Here is a 4,841-nt window from a genome sequence, read left to right on the forward strand (position 1 = left end):
TCCTTATCACTCCAGTGGTTAAAACTTCAGTTTTCTCATGCAGGGGGTATGGGTTCAATATCTGGTGGGGGAACTAAGAACCATGCATGCCATGTGGTGCAATCAAAAATTAAAAAAATAAAAGACAAGCAACCCAATTAAAAATGGGCGAATTATTTGAATAGAAATTTCACCAAAGAAGATATACAAACAGATGATAAACACAGGAAAAGATGCTCAATATCATTCATCATTAGAGAAATACCAATTAAACCCATAATCAGGTGCCATCACACACTCATGAGAATGGCCATAATAAAAAAAGAGTCACAATTCAAGTGTTGGTGAATATGTCATGAAACTGGACCCTTTACACATTGCTGGTGGGACTAACATGGTACAGATTTAGAAAACAGCTCTATAGGTACCATACAACTCAACAACTCCATTTTAGGTACAGAGAATGAAAACATATGTCTCACAATGACATGGAACGACCCAAATGTTCAACTGGTGAAGGAAAAAATGAATGTAATATATCCATGTGATGGAATACTATTTGCTATAAAATGGAGTAAGCTTCTAATAACTGCTACAACATGAATGAGCCTCAAAAACATTATGCCAAATAAAAGAAGTTAGACACAAATACATATATGTTTCCATTTGTATGAAATGTCCAGAAAAAGCAAATTTATAGAGAAGGAAAAGAGATCAGTGTTCATACTGGAGGTGAGGGGATGAAAGTGGTGACTGACTGCCGATGGTCATCAGAAAAATATTTCGGGTGATGGAAATGTTCTAAAATGGATTATAGTGGTGATTGGACAGCTTTATTAACTTACTTGAGTGTATTCAATGGTACAATGAAAACTTGTGAATTTTATAATAGTTAAATTACATCTCAATAAAACTGTTAAAATTATAGGAAGTTGTTTTACACTTTAATCTTTTAAGTTCACTAATCTTAGTTCTTTGAAATAGATGCAACCCTTTTGATCATATCTTTGAGAGCTTGTACCACTTGCTTGTTCCTCAGAGTATAAATGAAAGGATTCATTACAGGGGCAATTGAAGTTGTTAGCACTGACACCACCTTATTCATAGCAACCGCTTCTTTTGCATGTGGTTTGATGTAGATGAAAATGCAGCTTCCATAAGTGATAGAAACCACAATTATATGGGAAGAACATGTAGAAAAAGACTTTTTCCTTTGCTGGGCAGAAGGGAATCTGACAATGGTCCTGATGATGTATGTATAGGACATGATTACACGCACCAAGGTGAAAATGAGTCTCAACACAGTCAGGACCAAGAAGAATCACTCTAGGAACTCTGTGTCTGAGCAAGTAATCTTCAGGATGTGAGCAGCATCACAGCCAAAGTGATATTAGAGTCACAAAACTCAAGCTCAAAGCCCATGCCAAATGGTGGGATGATGATGATTAGAGCAATCATGTAATAGCCAATGAGGAACTTGATGCAGACCATATTGTTCATGATGGTCGTGTAATGCAGGGGTTTGCAGATAGCCACATAGTGGTCATAGGACATGGCCGTCAGGAGGAAAAACCCAGGACAATAAGAAAAAATAATTGAGTGGCACAAAGATTATAGGTAACTGTATTGTCCCCAGAGGCAAGTGTATACAGGAATCTGGGAATACAGACAGTGGTAAAAGAGACTTCTAGAATGAAGAAATTCCGAAGAAAGAAATACATAGGTATTTTAAGGCAAGAATCTGTAAAGGTGAGGGTGATGATTGTCAGGATCCCAATGACACTCAGCAGATAGATGATGAACAAAAAGATAAAAAGCAAAATCTGTAAATCTGGGTCATCTGTCAGTTGCACCAGGATGAATGTTGTTAACACTGTAATTTTTCATCACTGACCTCTGACTTCTGCACCTTCTGTTGGTTAAAATAAGGTAGATATTGGATATGAGTAGGGTTCAAATGGCTTAGAAATGTGAGTACAGTAAGAATGCTAGGCAAGACAATATAATTTTATTTGATAATGTGATTGCATTGGTGACTCATGCTCGTCCAAGATTCATACAATAGTGTGCCAAAAGCTGGTATTAAACATTCTTATCATTATACTTATAAGTCTGTGATACAAGGACTCCCAGATTACAGCCATCTAGAGAATGAACCTCTTTCAGATGGCATCAGATCAGATCAGATCAGTCGCTCAGTTGTTTCCGACTCTTTGCGACCCCATGAATTGCAGCACGCCAGGCCTCCCTGTCCATCACCAACTCCCGGAGTTCACCGAGACTCACGTCCATCGAGTCAGTGATGCCATCCAGCCATCTCATCCTCTGTCGTCCCCTTCTCCTCCTGCCCCCAATCCCTCCCAGCATCAGAGTTTTTTCCAATGAGTCAACTCTTCGCATGAGGTGGCCAAAGTAGTGGAGTTTCAGCTTTAGCATCTCAGGTAGAAAAGGAAAAAATAAAGGCAAAAGCATTATTTATCATGAATCATATAAAGACACCAGAGAGGCAGCACAACACATTGGCTTGGGACATGGACTCTGGAGCCTGATTTTCTGGGCTCAAATTATCATTATTTAGCACAAGACTTTAGGGAAACTATTAATCTCTGTGTATCATTTTCTTTATATGGAAGAATTATTCCATGGAGAATGACTGAATTTATTGCATAGTGTTGTTAAATGAATAAATGAGTCAATATATTTAAACCACTTAGAAAATTATCTGAAATATAATGAATACCATATATGATTATGTTATTATTATTCTATACAAGACTTCAGAATGAATGCCAATAATCCTTCTGGTCATAAATACTGTGTATCTTCTTTCAGTGGAATGTAAACAGAGTTGACTATAATGAAAGGTGGGATGTTCCTAAAGCTTTTTCTATCACTCTCTGTCTTTTCTGAATTCCATAGCCAAACATGCTCATTTAACAATTGCAAAGAAAAAAAGATTGCTTTTCTACTCTCTTTACTTTCAAAACTAGAAAAAATAAAATGAGGCGTCTTCTACATATTAACCAGAATGCTCTTTTAAGCTGATACATTGAACTGTGTTATTTCCTGGTTTCAGTTCCTTCCGTGGTTTCCTTCTGAACTTGAAACTAAAGCGAAATTCTCACTTTCGCCTGAAAATTCCCATGTGACCTGGCTCCCTTATCTCTCTCCAACCTCAGTTTTTCTACTCTTTCTCTCACTTGGCAGGTCTCATTTAGCGTGCCCTTTTTTAGTTCGTCCAGCTTCAGAGAGGAGGTCCTATGCTCCCTAAACAAACCTGTGAACTTGGGGTTTTCAGAACATCACTGTTTATCTTATGGCACACCTTTGCTATTTGCAATTATGTATTTTTCTTTTAAACTTCTCTTTATTTTCTTACCCCACTGCAAGACACACAAGAACACAGATCATGTTTGTTTTGCTCACTATTAGTGGATTGCCTTGCAACACATCTGGCACTCAGGAAGAGTTAAATATATATTTTTCAAGTCAATAAGAAGGACTAAGCATTTTATACATGGAAAAGTTGGCTGATTTCCTTTTTTTTTTTTTAATTTTTTAAAAATTTTATTTTATTTAACTTTACAATATTGTATTGGTTTTGCCATGTATAAAAATGAATCTGCCACAGGTATACATGTGTTCCCCATCCTGAACCCTCCTCCCTCCCCATACCATCGCTCTGGGTTATCCCAGTGCACCAGCCCCAAGCATCCAGTACTGTGCATCGAACCTGATTTCCTTTTAACTGAAACATCATTCATCTATTTCCATATAGTCTTACTTACCTCCCATAATGTCTTGAAACTTATTGAAGCTATTTTTGGCATCAAGGGTAAAGAGATTACTTTTACCTGAGTCCCTTCAACTGATGTGGGTGCATGCTTGCTCAGTCGCTAAGTCTTGTCTGACTCTTTGTGACCCCATGGATTGTAGCCCGCCAGGTTCCTCTGTCCATGGGATTTGTCAGGCAAGAATACTGGAGTGGGTTGCCATTTCCTCCCCCAAGGGATCTCCTCAACCCAGGGATTGAACCTCTCCCATGGCTCCTGCATTGGCAGGCAGATTCTTTACCATTGAGCCACCTGGGACGCCCCTCTTCTCAACTGACGCCAGGTGTCTTTGCCTTGGCCCAAGAGTAAATCAGACAAAAATTTTTATATTATTAAGATTAATGTGCAGAAATGATTTGTGGAAATGAGCTACTATAGGACTGAATTCTGTTCAAGCCCTTGAGTCTACCCCTATTCCCAGTTCTTCTCTAGGAGGTTGGTTGAGACTTCAGGAAAGGTAATTCCTGAATCAGGAGAGTTCAGTTACCTGGGTCATTTTGTAAATGGTGATGGTGAAGGACTGGGGTATTGGAATCAGTCAGATTATGGTAATGATCTGGGTAATGAGCCAAATAATGGATCAGTGCCCTCTGCTTTCTTTATTTCATCACCCCAAAAGTGCAAATATTAATATCATGTGCCTCATTGAATTATGGTGAGAATTAAGTAAGATTAAACCCAAGGTTCTTAGCATAGTTTTAGGGACATTATTAATACTAAATAAAGGCTGAGTATTTTCACTCTTCTTTTTCCCTTAAAAAGGAGTTGTGTGTGCTAAGTGCTTTCTCTCTTTGGTTTTGTTTGTTTTTGGCTGCGCTGTGTCTTCACTGCAGCCTGCAGGCTTTTCTTCTTGCAGAACACAGGCTTTGGAATACACAGGCTCACTAGTTGGTGGCTCTCAGGCCTTTCTAGTTGTGGCATGCAGGCTTAGTTACCCTGTGGCATGTGGGATCTTGGGCTTCTCTGGTGGGTCAGTGGTAAAGAATCCACCTGCCAATGCAGGAAACCTGGGTTTGATCCCTGAATTGG

The 4,841-nt window shown here is 38.8% G+C and overlaps 1 pseudogene; it reads right to left on the bottom strand.

Annotated features, from left to right (window-relative positions):
- Positions 1-853: 853 nt before the first annotated feature.
- Positions 854-3,774, bottom strand: LOC109558738 (olfactory receptor 6C2-like; annotated as a pseudogene).
- Positions 3,775-4,841: the final 1,067 nt, after the last annotated feature.

This window comes from Bos indicus, chromosome 5 (genome assembly GCF_029378745.1).
Source record: "Bos indicus isolate NIAB-ARS_2022 breed Sahiwal x Tharparkar chromosome 5, NIAB-ARS_B.indTharparkar_mat_pri_1.0, whole genome shotgun sequence".
NCBI lineage: Eukaryota > Metazoa > Chordata > Mammalia > Artiodactyla > Bovidae > Bos > Bos indicus.